This window comes from Petaurus breviceps, unplaced genomic scaffold (assembly GCF_028583685.1).
Source record: "Petaurus breviceps papuanus isolate PSGF00001 unplaced genomic scaffold, PetGlider_PUasm1.0 129, whole genome shotgun sequence".
NCBI lineage: Eukaryota > Metazoa > Chordata > Mammalia > Diprotodontia > Petauridae > Petaurus > Petaurus breviceps.
In genome coordinates, this window is record NW_027185665.1 from 2,906,117 (window position 1) to 2,920,794 (window position 14,678).

Consider the following 14,678-nt stretch of genomic DNA (forward strand, 5'->3'; position numbering starts at 1 on the left):
ATATATATATATATATATATATATATATATATATATATATATATATATGCTAAAATCAGGCAAAATTTCTTGAGAGATAGGATGATAGTGACAATTTGGATCAACAGTTTCACTCAGGCACCCATCAGATGCTTATTTCCACTGACCTACTGGCTAGAGGCCTTGATGTGCACGTGGGTATAGAGCTCACATAGCACAAGACGCATATGGAGTGTATGGAGTATCTTTGGTTCCCATCAACTGGGAGAATTGTAGTCATGGAACTGGCTGGGGAAATTACTTTGGTCATAAGGGTATGGCCATCAACATCGTGACAGAGGAAGACGAAACTACTGTTTGAATCATCAGACTTTTTATAACACCTCCGTCGAGGATCTGCTCTTAATGTGGCTGGCCTCATCTGAGGGCCTTCCTCACTTGATTTCACCCAGTACCCTTGTGTGGAATGAGATGAGAGGGAATGGGAAAGAAGGGAGTACAGGAATGAACATCCTTGTCATTAAAAAAACCCCAACTCTGAATAAATGTCACTTTTTGAGGCAAGAAAAAAGTTATATAGTTTCTAGGTACTGATACTGATAGTCTCTCATTTGGAAATAATAAGGTCCAAAGTTTTTTCTAGATGTTTGGTCTCCTTTCCTCATTGACATATTGTAAAAATCAATACCTCAGAACTCCCCAAATCATGTTACTTCTAGGACAGACCCTCTTTGTATATACATGGTCAGGTACAGACACTCTTTTCATCTTTGTTTTTTATGGTGCCATTTTATGGTGATATATGGTGCCTCATGCAACCCAAAGGGAATTGTGCCGCTAGAATCCAATGATGGTGGCTACACTGTCATTAGTAGGGAAGATATTTTTTCATAAAATATTTTTTACACATTTTTTCTATTTTTTCTTGTTTATTTTCTTTTAGGTTCAATGCTTTTGATATAATCTAGCCTCTCTTGACAGGATTTCTGTTAACTTTTTTCTTTCAACTACTCTTCACTATCAGAGTGAGTACAAAATAGCATTTGTTTCTGTTTTGGCCAGAAATCCTGATGGTCTTCTACCAAATTGATTATTTTCTTTTTCTTTTGACCAGGTAAAAGAGGCCATTCTTTGCCTCATTTTTTTTATCTAGCCTTAATCACTGAGTGGACATTGCCTTAGCCAAACTGAGACCTAGGAAAAAGCTTCGCTTAAAAAGGCGTGGTGTCCCATTGCATCATGGACCATCGCCAGTCATCCTGATCTATATCTTGCCACTAGATCCAGATGACTGGTGAGAAAGTGCGGGTGACTTTGCCCAGCCCTCCTTCACTTAAATCTCATTCACTTGCAAGTCAATGACGTCTCCTTTCTGATGTGGCAGTCCTGTTCTGGAACAAAGGACAAACAACCACATAGAAATACCTCATCATCTTCTGCCTTTGTCTTCTATGAGGTTTTACAAATGAGTTTATATTACGAACAATTGCCATATCTCTATACTTGTCAAGAAGATAGAATATGTAATGACTGAGGTGTTTTCTAGGTTCTTTTCTCTCCTTGTTATAGTGATTGATTTCTATTGGTCAACTTAAACTTCTTTAAGAAATAGTGATAGTCGGGGGTGGTGGGGGCAGGTAGTACAGTGAGTAAGAGCACTGGCCCTAGAGTCAGGAGACCTGGGATCGGTTCCGGCCTCAGATACTTGGCACCCACACACAAAAAATAACTGGCCGTGTAACCTGGAGCGAGTTACTTAACCCCAATTGCTTTAAGACAAAAAAGAAATAGTGATAGTCTATGTCAGTACTACTTTTATTCACATTGTATTTTTGGTGTCAGCAGTTTCTTTTTTTTTAAATTTTTATTGATGTCTTTTTATTTACTTTTAGTTTACAACATTCAGTTCCACAGTCTCTTAAGTTTCAAATTTTCTCCCCTTCTGTCTCCTTCCCCCTACCCCTCATAGCGGCATGTAATCAAATATAGGTTCTACAGATACTTTCATGTTGAATGTTAGTTATGTTGTAAAGGATTATAACTAATGGGCTGAACAGTGGAAAAGAAGGGATAAAACAAAACAAAACACAAACGAGAGAGAGCAAATAGTTTGCTTCCATCTGCAGACTCTGTAGTTCTTTCTCTGGTTGTGGATATCTGTTTCCATCAAGAGTTTTTTGTAGTTGTCTTTTGCCCTTGTATTGCTAAGAGGAGTCCAGTCTGTCAAAGTCAGTCATCACACATACGATGTGTCTGTAATTGTGTACAAAGTTCTCCTGGTTCTGCTCCCCTCACTCAGCATCAGTTTATATAAGTCTCTCCAAGTTATTATGAAGTCTGTCTGCTCCTCATTTCTTATAGCACAGTAGTATTCCATTGCATTCATATATCACAACTTGTTTATCCATTCCCCAATTGATGAGCATCCCCTTGACTTCCAATTCTTTGCCACCACAAAGAGAGCTGCTATAAATATTTTTGTACCGACGGGTCTTTGTCCCACTTCTGTGATTTCTGTGGGATACAGCCCCAGAATTGGTATTATTGGGTCAAAGGGTATGCACTTATTTATTTATTTACTTATTTACTTTGGGCATAGTTCCAAATTGCTCTCCGGAATGGTTGGATTAGTTTACAACTCAATCAACAGTGCATTAGTGTTCCAATTTTTCCACATTCTCTCCAGCATTTATCATTTTCCTGTTTTGTCATCTTAGCCAATCTGACTGGTGATATGTGGTACCTCAGAGTTGTTTTGATTTGCGTTTTTCTAATTGATAGTGATTGCTTATAAATGTCTTTAATTTCTTCCTCTGAAAACTGCCTGTTCATATCCTTTGACCATTTATCACTTGGGGAATGACTTGTATTCTTATAGATTTGACTCAATTCTCTGTATGTTTTAGAAATGAAGCCTTTATCAGAAACACTGGTTGTAAAAATTCTTTCCCAAGTTCCCACTTCCCTCCTAATCTTGGTTACATTGACTTTTTTTGTACAAAATCTTTTCAATTTAATGTAATAAAATTATCCATTTTGTATTTCACAATTTTCTGTAACTCTTGTTTGGTCATAAAATCTTCCCTTCTCCATAAATCAGACAGGTAAACTATTCTTTGCTCTCCCAGATTGCTTACAGTATCAGCATTTATACGTAGATCGTGTACCCATTTAGACTTGATTTTGGTATACAGTGCAAGATACTGATCTATACCCAGTTTTTTTCCATACTGTTTTCCAGTTTTCCCGGCAGTTTTTGTCAAATAGTGAGTTCTTATTCAAGAAGCTTGGGACTTTGGGTTTATCAAACAGTACATTACTATAGTCATTGACTGCTGTGTCTCATGTACTTATCTATTCCACTAATCCTCTACTCTCTTCCTCAGCCAGTATCAAGTAGTTTTAATGACTGCTTCTGTATAATACAGATTGAAATCTGGTATGGCTAGGACTCCTGCCCTAGCATTTCTTTTCATTAATTCCCTTGATATTCTAGACCTTTTGTTCTTCCAGATGAATTTTGTTACATTTTTTTCTACCTCTATAAGATAATTTTTTTGGTAGCCTGATAGGTATGGCACTAAATATATAATTTAGGTAAAATTGTCATTTTTATTATATTAGCTCGACACAGCCATGAGCAACTGATGTTTTTCCAGTTATTTAGATCTGACTTTATTTGCATGAAAAGTGTTTGGTAATTGCATTCGTATAGGTCCTGGGTTCGTTTTGCCAGGTAGATTCCCAAATATTTTATGTCTTCAGTAACTTTAAATGGAATTTCTCTATTTCTTGTTGTTGGATTTCATTCAGAATATATAGGAATGCTGAGGATTTATGTGAATTTGTTATATCCTGCAACTTTGCTAAATTTATTTATTATGGCAAGTAGTTTTTTACTTGATTCTCTAAGTATATTATCACATCATCTGCAAAGAGTGAGAGCTAGTCTAATAGAATTTCTTCAATTTAATTTTTCTTCTCTTATTGCTACTGCTAACATTTCTAGTACCAAATTAAATAAGAGGGGTGATAATGGACATCCTTGTTTCACCCCTGATCTTATTGGAAATGCTTCTAGCTTATCCCCGTTATATATAATACTCGCTGATGGTTTTAGATAGATGGCTACTTATTATTTTAAGGAAGACTCCATTTGTTCCTATACTTTCAAGTGTTATAATAGGAATGGGTGTTGTATTTTGTCAAAAGCCTTTTCTGTATCTATTGAGATAATCATATAGTTTTATTAGTTTTATTGTTGATATGATCAATTATACTAATAGTTTTCCTAATGTTGAACCATCTTTACATTCCTGAAATAAATCCTACCTGATTAAAGTGTATTATTCTTATGATAAATTGCTGTAGTGTTTTTGTTAATTTTTTATTTAAAATTTTTGCATCTATATTCATGAGGGATATTGGTCTATAATTTTCTTTCTCTGTCTTGTCTCTTCCTGATTTCAGTATCAGTATCATATTTGTGTCAAAAAGAATTTTAGGACTCCTTCTTCTCCAATTTCCCAAAATAGTTTGTAGAATATTGGAATCAATTGTTCTTTAAATATTTGATAGAATTCGCTAGTAAATCCATCTGGCCCTGGAGATTTTTTCCTAGGGAGTTTTTAATCCATTCTGCTGTCTGCCTTCATTTTATGGGAAAGTTCATCCCATTCACATTCACAGTTATGATTACTATCTGTGTCTTTCCCTACATCCTAATTCTCTCCCTTGTTTATGCTTTTATTTCTCCCTTCTCCCTTCCCCTCCTTAAGAATTTTCCTTTTGACCACTGCCTCCCTTAGTATTCCCTCCCTTTCAACCCTTCTCCCTTTCCCTACCCTTCCCTCTTACTACTTCTTCCCTCCCTTTTACCCCCCACCTTTTCTTAACCCTTCCCCCTCCTACTGCCTGTAGAGTATGATAGATTTCTATACTTAACTACAGTATGTTATTTCCTCCTTGAACCAAGATTGATGAAAATAAATCTCATACAATACTCCTCTCCCACCCCTCTTTCCCTCTGTTATGATAAGTTTTATGTCTCTTCACAGTAAAGTTCTATACTTAATTGATTTATGTTATTCCCTCCTTAAGCCAAAACCAGTGAGGGTGAAGCTCATATAATGTTCATCTCCCTCCCTTGTTTTTATGCTTCTTTGTGTGGCATAATTACCCTTTTCTGCTTCCTCCTTTCCTCTTCTCCCCTTGTGGTCCCTTTGTACCCCTTAATAAGACTTTTTATCATCATTTTAGTTAATTTATACCTACCCCCTCCTCTCTCTCTCTCTCTCTCTCTCTATATATATATATATATATGTGTGTGTGTGTGTGTGTGTGTGTATCCCTTTTACATGTTGCAATAAGTATACAGTTCTCAATATTAACAGGTATCATCTTCCCCATAGGGATATAAACAGTTTGCTCTTATTAAATAACAAGTTGTGTGTGTGTGTGTTTTCCCTGTTTATCTTTCTATGTACCTCTTGAGTCTTGTATTTGGAGATCAAATTTTCCATGGAGCTCTGGCTTTTTCATCAGGAAGGTCTGGAAGTCCCTTATTTCACTGAATGATCATTTCCTTGCCTGAAAGATTATGCTCAGTTTTGTTGGATAGCTGATACTTGGTTGTAGCGTGAGCTCCTTTGCCCTGTAAAATATCATCTTCCAGTACCTCCTATCTTTCAGTGTAGAAGCTGCTAGGTCCCGTGTTATCCTGACTGTAGTTCTCCGATATTTGAATTGTTTCTTTATGACTGCCTGCAGTATTTTCTCCTTTACCTGAGAGTTCTGGAATTTGGCTACAACATTTCTTGGAGTTTTCAATTTGGGATCTCTTTCAGGTGTACGGTGGATTCTTTCGATAACTATTTTATCTTCTGGTTTTAGGACCTCAGAGAAGTTTTCCTTGATGATTTCTTGGAGGATGTTGTCCAGGCTCTTTTTTTTTCATCATGACTTTCTGGTGGACCAATAATTCTTAGATTATCTCTCCTGGATCTGTTCTCCAGATCAGTTATTTTTCCATGGAGATAATTTACCTTTTTTTCTAATTTTTCATTGTTGAGGTTTTGTTTGACTGATTTTTGATGCGTCATAGAGTCATTAGCTTCAATTAGGCTGATTCTAATTTTTAGCAAATTGTTTTCCTCAGTTAATTTTTGGAGCTCCTTTTTCATATGTTCAGATTTCATTTTTAGGGATTTATTTTTTCCAGTTAGATTTTGAACCTCTTTTTCCATTTAACACAATTTACTTTTTAAGGAGCTGCTTTCTTCAGTGAACAACTGGTTTTCTATTTTTGCAATTGTAATTTTAAAAGAATTGGTCAGTTTATCTTTTACCTCTCTAATTTGGTTTTTAAAGCCATTCTTGAGCTCTTCCAAGAATGCTTTCTGGGCCTGAGACCAGTTCATATTCCCTTTTGAGGCTTCAGCTGTGAATGTAGAGTCAATGCTATCTCCTTCTGGATTTGGTTCTTCATGCTCTTCACACATAGGATTCCAAAGTCTTTGTCTTTGAAATCTGTTTTTTTCCTCATTTTGAGGCACAGCCTTAGCCACACCCTTCCTCTAGGACTCCCAAGTCTTTAATTGGTTCCACTATTTTAGGAATTTACTGTTTGGCAATAATTTCTGGGTTTTCAGGGTTGGGGGGGGTGGATTAGAGCAGCCAGGGTTTACTCTGCCAGACTGGTCCCTGGAAGTTCAGGTAGGTGATTTCTAAATTTCTAGGCTGTGGTTGATATTCCCAGGAGTACCTGCTATCCCTGCTGTGATCCCTGCATTTGTCTCTTACCCAGCTCCAACAGATCCCCAGATCTGTGTTGATATGCCTGGCAATGGCCCCTGTGGTTGGTAGATCAGCTTTCCCTATTGCCCACCTCATCACGTATTGTGGCTGCCTTTTCACGCACTGCCAGCAGCTTCTTTTAATAGGTCATGTTGAAATTGCCTCAAATCTGAAACATATATTTTCACTTATATTCTTTATTCTGATTAGTTTTTTTATTTTTGCTCTAAACAGACTGATGATCAAAATATACCCAAATAGCTGATTACTAAATTATACTCATATCGGTAACTAGTTGTATCCTGTTAAAGTTCCCTTAGGTACTAATCTAAGATTTAGAAGGTTTTCAGTTTCACTTTTTTGTGTGATGTGGTTTGGTGCTTGCCCTTGTTGAGTGGCCTCCTAACTCTCTTGAAAACAGAATTAATGGTACTGAGCCTTCTCTACCCTTCAAGCTTTTGGTCTGTCATCTTCCTTATTCCTGAATTTTTTTTTTCCAGTGTATTTTTCTCCTTTTTTCCTTAGTTCCCCTTTTTCATCTAAGTCACCAAGTATTAAAGCAGATGCTGATTTAGTCTGGGCAGTCTTCTCAAGTTCTTGGTGAAGTTTCTCTACCTTCTTATCCTCAGTAACAGATACTGATTAATGCATAAGACTGATTCTCCACATAGTGGTCTTTTTGCAAATGCTAGTCACGGGCACTACAATTTGAAATGATTAAGTGCCCCTGAAATGATTTTTTTGTTGTTGTAGTCTTTGGGCAAATGATAAAACCAACTCTTCCATCTCCTTTATTTGTATCATCAAAGAAATGTGAGTCACCATAACGTGTATCTGCTATTTCTTTTTGTATTCTGGTTTCATGTAGAGCAAGAATGTTAAAATTGCTACGAAAAGTATGCGAAACTCTCAAATTCTGTTATCAAAAGGGTCATTATACATAGCAGCGAAAGTATTTGGGGTTTACCAAAGAGAAAAGTAGCCTATGATAATAGCCCCAAATAGGAATCAACTATCAAAAGAAATGCTTCCTCAGGAAACAGGAGAGATTTGATCATGTAGAGCTTTGATTTGAAAAGTCATAAGTCATAGGGTTTGGAGCTGGAAGAAGCCTCTGAAATTGTCTCACCCAATTCCTTCATTTCATTTTTGTTAAGGAAGAAATCACCAGTGACCTTGGCAAATGTTGTGATTAACATTGTATACCTTAAATAAGGGACAGCTAGGTGGAGCAGTGGATAGAGTGTCAGGGTTGAAGTCAAGAAGGCTCATCGTCCCGAGTTCAAATCTGGCCTCAGACACTTACTAGTTGAGTGACCTTGGGCAAGTCACTTAACCCTGTTTACTTCAGTTTCCTTGTCTATAAAATAAGCTGGAGAAAGAAATGGCAGACTACCCAAGAATCTTTGCCAAGAAAAGCCCAAAGGGGGTCACAAAGTGTTGGACATGACTGAAAAATGATTGGACAACAAACGTAAATATAGAATGGGAAAAGGCATCATTAATTTAATCTTCCTCAGGGTTGATGTGAGTACTTTGGCCCTGTTATATCATTTTTGTTGCTTTCTCATTTGTACCCTTATTCCCGCACCTCAGCAGTTTAAGGCTTCAGAGGATTGTACCTTGGAAAGTGACTGGCTTACAATAAATAGGACTTGTGAAGGAACTCTTAAGTGCCCAAAGACACCAGTCATTTGGAGGGGGCATCTAATTAATACTTTGGAGTAGATCATTTGGAGATCAGTTTTACTGTTCAGTTTTACTTGGGGGAATGATTTCCAGTGACCACGGCAAAAAGAAAAGACCAAATCCTGTGCCACTTGGTGGTCTAACAGAGAACATAGAAGCTGCCTTAGAGGAGAGCAGAGTGTTCAAGCTACGAAGGAAGGGGATGATCAGTGTGATCCTCACTATCTCCTGCCATGCTAGGTCTTTTTCTCTTTGGACAGATGGAGGTTGTTTGCTTTGACAACAGCCTTCTTGGTGTCCATACCAACAAAGTTTCTGAAGTACAATCCAGAGGCTGACTCACCAAAGGTTGTATAGTTGGAAACTCTAAGCAAATCCTTTCTGGGTTGCTGAGCACTTATTTTCAAGTAGCTCCCCAAAAGTGACAGCAACTTTATAAAGAAATGTTATTATCTATTCCCTGGCATGAGAGCATATGAATATAGACAACTAGAAATGAGAGCCTGTGTGAGTTCCATCTTCCAAAATGCTTTCTTTGCAACACTTTGTATAACTTAGCATTCAGGCATTTGTAAATCCAAGAGTGGTGATTCATCTGGCTTCTAAATTCCTGTTTTCAGAGGTTTTGGGATCTTTAGAAATGCTTTTAGTAATTCAGCTTGAGAGCTTTGGGGGGAAATGAATCTTCATGGAAACCTCTTAATTTGTTATAGTGAAAGTTGAGTTCTAGGGGTGGCCAGGTGGCTCAGCGAGTAAGAGCTCCGGCTCCAGTGTCGGGATGACCTGGATCAAATCTGGGCTCAGATACTCAGCACCGCACCCAGAAATAACTGGCCGTGTAACCTTGAGCAAGTTAATTAACCCCGATTGCTTAAAAAAAAAAAAAGTTGAGTTCTTATTTCCTACTGTACCAATGTAGTGCTTTAAGTTGCAAATGTGGGGATTGTTTGTGTGTATCCCAGTATAGTGATACTACCACTAATAAGGGTCATAAATTTAAATCACCTTAGGAGGATGACTTGAAATTTGAGCCTTAAGGATTAACTGTGAAAAATAGATACTGCTTTGTCTTTGGAAACCCAGGTCACCTTTTCCTTTGACCATGTGGGTTGCTTTCATCCCTTTGGTTATTGATGGTAATCAAATAATTCATAATATGAAGTGGGACAAGAGCTGTTGCTGTGTACTAGAGAGGAACTATATAATGCTGCCTAGTTGCAGCAGGAAATGGACTTTAACCAGGGGAAGTTAGGGAGAGGAGAATAGAAGATGGATATTACAGACTTAGAAGGTGACATTCTGAATTTAGCATCTTGGGATCATAGCTTTGAGAGCTGGCAGATGACCCTAGGGGCCACTGAATCTACCCTCTCCCATTTTTCACATGTGGTAACTGAGGCATGGAAAATTTAAAGGATTTTCCCAGGGCAACCCAACTAGTAATTAAGTTCCTGAGTTAGAATTTGAGTCCAGGTTGTCCTCATTTCAGGTACCTAATCTGCTGATGCACAGATGGTTAGAGGTGTTACCTATCTTGATTCTAAGTCTTTCCTGATGCTAATCTCTGAATAAAGGAGAGAAGTTCATTTTCAATATTTACTTAATTTGTAATCAGTATTATGTGACCTGGTTTTTACAAGTTACCATTACTCAAAGTGAGTCACTGATGAAACCCTCTCATGATGCTGCTGTTGGGTGGGAGGAAGGGAATAGAAATAACACGCATGTTGTAAGCTGTCACGCCTCTCTTTCAGTGTTCATGTCAGAGAAGAATAAATTTGAGTTTGCTCTTAGTCCAGACAGGAAGAGGTCGGAGGCAGAAGGAAAGATCCCATAACTTCAAAGATATTTATAGCAACACTCTTTTTTCTTAGCAAGGAATTAGAAACAGAGTGGGTTCCCATCACTTGGGGAACTGCTGAGCAAATTTTGGTGTATGTACATAATGGCATATTATTGTGCATTTAGAAATGACAACTTCAGAGAAACCTGGGAGGATTTTTATCAGCTGATGCAAAAAAAATGACCAGAAGCAGGAAAACGTTTTACACAACAACCTCAAAAGTGTAAGGGAAAAAAGAACTTTGATAGCATTCAGTAAAGATTTAACCAACTGTTAAGTGACAACTATGTTTTATGATTTGAACATTAGAAGAGCAGTAAAACTCATTCTCAAGGACAGACAAGACTTTTAAATTGGGTAGACTGGTCATTTAGTAAGAGTCAGAGACTAACTAGATGATCCAAATTCCATACTGGTATTCTTGAAATATCAAAAGAATCAGAGGAATCCATTGCATTGGGTGGTTGATCCATGGAGGATTTAAAGAAAGCCATCAATGGGAACTGTACAGAGTGAGAAGGCAAGGCAAAGATTGGGTTTATGGGCAGAGCACACCCATATTAGTAGATGATATCACAGATCTTTATAAGCATCTGAGAATATGTCTGGTGAGCCAAGGATGAACAACAGTTAGTCAGTCTTGCTAGATGGAACTTTCTAACATGGAGGTCTGACCAAATTGTTTTATATTTTAAAAATGTTTAATACCCACTCCTATTGCTTACTGAATAATGGCAAAAACTCAGCTTAGCATCAGAATTTTCCATAATTTGTTCCCATTTTAGCATCTTTTCAACTTTATCTCAGAATGCTCCCTTGTGGTGGTCCTATACTCTAGCAGAATTAGATGGCTTTGCCATCCCTTGAGCATGGCCTAAACAAAGAGATCCTACCCATCCTTTAAGACCCAGCTCAAATGTTGCCTTTTTCATGAAGTCTTCCCTGATTAATCTCTGCAGCAAGTTACCCTTATTCCTGTGAACTTGCAAAACTCCTTAAAACAGCAACAACAATGTAGTTCTTCTTGACTCTAAGCCCAGCACTTTCACCAATACTTTGGGCTGCAGGTTCAAACCCTGTGTTTCATCCTTACTACGTGTGGCTTCAGACAAGTTATCGGACCTTGGTTTCTTCATCTGTAAAATGAGGTGGGTTGCACTGAGTGGCCTTCTATTAAGCCAGAGGGGTGTGTGTGTGTGTGTGTGTGTACTTTGCTTCCCCAGTGATTCAGTTCCAGCAAGTGGCTCAGTACTCCTTATCTCTGCACTTCATCCTGTGGGATACCTCCATTTCCTTTCCCATTTCTTCATTTCTTACATTCATATGATATACTTTCATTTTCTTGCTGTTTAAAAAATCTACATTAATAGAAGCATGGTGTCGAGAGAGAGAGAGAGAGAGAGAGAGAGAGGAAACTAATCATGATGATGATAGCTAGTATTTATATAGTTCTTTAAGATTTGCAAAGTGTTGGGGCAGCTAGGTGGCGCAGTGAGTAAGAGCACCGGCCTCGGAGTCGGGAGGACCTGGGATCGGTTCCGGCTTCAAATACTTAACACCTACACAAAAAAACTGGCCGTGTAACCTTGGGCAAGTTACTTAACCCCAATTGCTTTAAAAAAAAAAAGATTTGCAAAGTGTTTTAAAATACTATCCCACTTTATCTTCAAGGCAACCCTGGGAGGTAGGGGCTTTTATTATACCCATTTTAAAGATAAAGAAATTGAGTCCTAGAAAGAAGTTAATTGACTTGCCTAGGTTCACAAAGCTAATAAGTATCTGAGGCAAGATTTGAACTCACGTCTTCTTGAGCTAGGTGGTACAGTGGATAGAGCACTGGGCCTGGAGTCAGGAAGACTCGTCTTTCTAAGTTCAAATCCAGCCTTAAACACGTACTAGCTGTGTGACCTGGTCATGTCACTTAACCCTGTTTCCCTCAATTTCCTCATCTGTAAAATGAACTGGAGAAGGAAATGGCAAACCACTCCAGTATCTTTGCCAGGAAAATCTCAAACGGGATCACAAAGAGTTAGACACGACTGAAGAATAGCTGAATACGGAATCCTTCTTGACTCCAAGCCCAGCCTTCTCCCCACAGCACCACCCACCTGCCTCAGTTCCCCTGTCTGTCCTCTGTGCTGCTTCTATCCTCCTTAGATTTCATTTAGAGAAATGTGTCCAGTACCAAGGACCACATATTAGAAGTGATGTAGACAGGTTAGAGTCTATTCAGAGTGCAGCACCAAGGGTGATCCCTAGAAACTATGGCACCTACAGACTGATTGAAGCAATTAGAGATGCTTAACCTGGGTAAGAGAAAGGAGAGAAAATGGTCTTCCAATCACTGCTGAGTTATTGTATGGAATTACCTCAGACTTGCTCTGCTTGGCCCTGGAGGGCATAAAAGGACCAGTGGGTAGAAATAACAGGAAGATAGCTTTTTTTGTTCAAAATAAGGAAAACCTTTTTCATGATTGGAACTGTCCAGAAAGACAATGGACTGCCTTTGGAAGCAGAGAGTACTGGAGATGTCCTAGGAGAGGTTAAAATGTACTTGTTGGGGGATAATTACAAACATTGTTAAAATGGTGAGAGGTAGACTAGTGTAATGTAAAATCTTGGAGTCATGAGAATAGTCTATGATACTTGCTGGTGGAGCTCAGTCAGTTCATCTCTCTTTCCTCATCTGTAAAATAGTTGTAATAATAACTGCACTAACTATTTCACAGGGCTGTTATGAGAAAATTGGGGAAAGAGAAAGGTGTAGAGCTCAGACTCCAACTGAGATCTTCTGATTTAAAAATTCAATTCTTTTTTACCTTTTAGCCCAGAACCAGCTGAGAAATGAGTTGGTATAGATGCAGGGTGTCCCAGAAGTCTTAGTGCTAGTCGAGCTTCAGATTGCTCTCAGACCTCTGGGACACCCTATGTAACAGATCCTTTCAACATGTTATTGTCTGGGAACACAAAGATTTATGGCTTTAAATAACTCTTTGGTTTAAGTCAGTTGCTCATATTTTCAAAGCAACCACAAACTGCTTCTCAGCCTCCCATTAACTCTAATGCAAGAGGAATTACAGGCAAGAGGTAAAGCTAGCTTCTTTTGTCTTGTGTCCATAGCTGAATGAGGTACAGAGGCTGTCATAAAAGCATCCCTATAATTGTCCCCTCAGGACTCTGTATTTACTCCCCTGTGTTCCTAGGAATACAATGAACCTGCTGTCATTCAGCCTAATTGGGGGAAAACCCTGTGTGAATTTTTCAAAGATCTGAACATGGAATTGAAAATGCAAATGCTGTTTTATTATAGTTAGATCCCCATTATACAAGTTCAGGCTAAACTGATTCATGTAAACTTCATTCAACTTGGTAGTTCCTGCTTCATGTTTCATTCATTCTGTCATTCATTCATTCAGTAAGCATTGATTAGATGTCTCCCAAGTACAAGGCACTGTGCCAGGCACTGGAGATATGAAGACAAAATCGTCTCAGCTCTCAAGGAGTTTACATTCTACTGGGGGGACACAGCAGGTACACGATACATAAACACCAAATATATTCAGAAGAGATAGGAAGTGATTTAGGGAGAGGAGAGCAGTGGAAACCAAAGAAATCTGGGAGGGCCTCAGGTAGGAGATGATTATCTGAGCTGAGCCTGGAAGTGATCTAGGGATTCCTGGTTTCTGTGATAGAAAGAGAACATTCCAGGCATGGGAGACAGTTTATTAGTTAAAGACCTGGAGTCAGGAGATAGAGCAGTATGTTGCTTGGCTGTCCTGCCTTAGGCAGGTCACTTGATCCTCTCTGGGCCCCAGAGCTTGATTATGAAGAGATGAAAATATCGAACTGAGGGGTTTGCATTTTCTCTTTAGGGGTATGAAGTAGTTATTGAAGCTTTTTGAGTAGAGGAGTGCTGTAGTCCTACCTGTGCTTTAAGAAAATCAATTTGGTGGCTGCTTAATTGAGCACTGGCAGCCCAAGTGTGCCACTGATTTTCAGGGGCACAGACTACTGTTCCAAAGAATGTCATCAGAATCATAAAAACTGGTCTTTGGTTGTCTGTCTTTCTCCATTTCTTACCTGCCCCTTAGGCGTTTGGTGCTGTGTGGGGTATGGGGACCCCCAAAATCCCCTACCCTAAAATTAAAAGCCAGAGGTATCTCCAGGTAAGAACAGGAAGTTTTTATTCAGTTCTCTGAGAAAAGGGCATCCCTTCCACCAGTGCAGACCAGTGGAATGTGGTGTGATACAGAAGACAAAGCAAGGCTTTAGACCCTAACACAGTCAAGCTCCCACCCACCATTATTCCTTACTCCCATTGGCTGGGAGGCGGGTTTATAACCTGAGCGTGAAATCCTCTCCCATGGCAAAA

At 38.7% G+C, this 14,678-nt stretch overlaps 1 protein-coding gene, 1 long non-coding RNA gene and 1 pseudogene across 6 annotated transcripts in view; all 3 read left to right on the forward strand.

Annotated features, from left to right (window-relative positions):
* LOC138173680 (eukaryotic initiation factor 4A-I-like) overlaps window positions 1-404 on the forward strand; it is a 1,572-nt pseudogene extending 1,168 nt beyond the window's left edge.
* The window catches only part of LOC138172841 (uncharacterized), a 578,919-nt gene that overhangs the window by 327,082 nt on the left and 237,159 nt on the right, over window positions 1-14,678 (forward strand). The gene's annotated exons all lie outside the window — the stretch shown is intronic.
* The window catches only part of LOC138172796 (PDZ domain-containing protein 2-like), a 494,585-nt gene that overhangs the window by 295,796 nt on the left and 184,111 nt on the right, over window positions 1-14,678 (forward strand). The gene's annotated exons all lie outside the window — the stretch shown is intronic.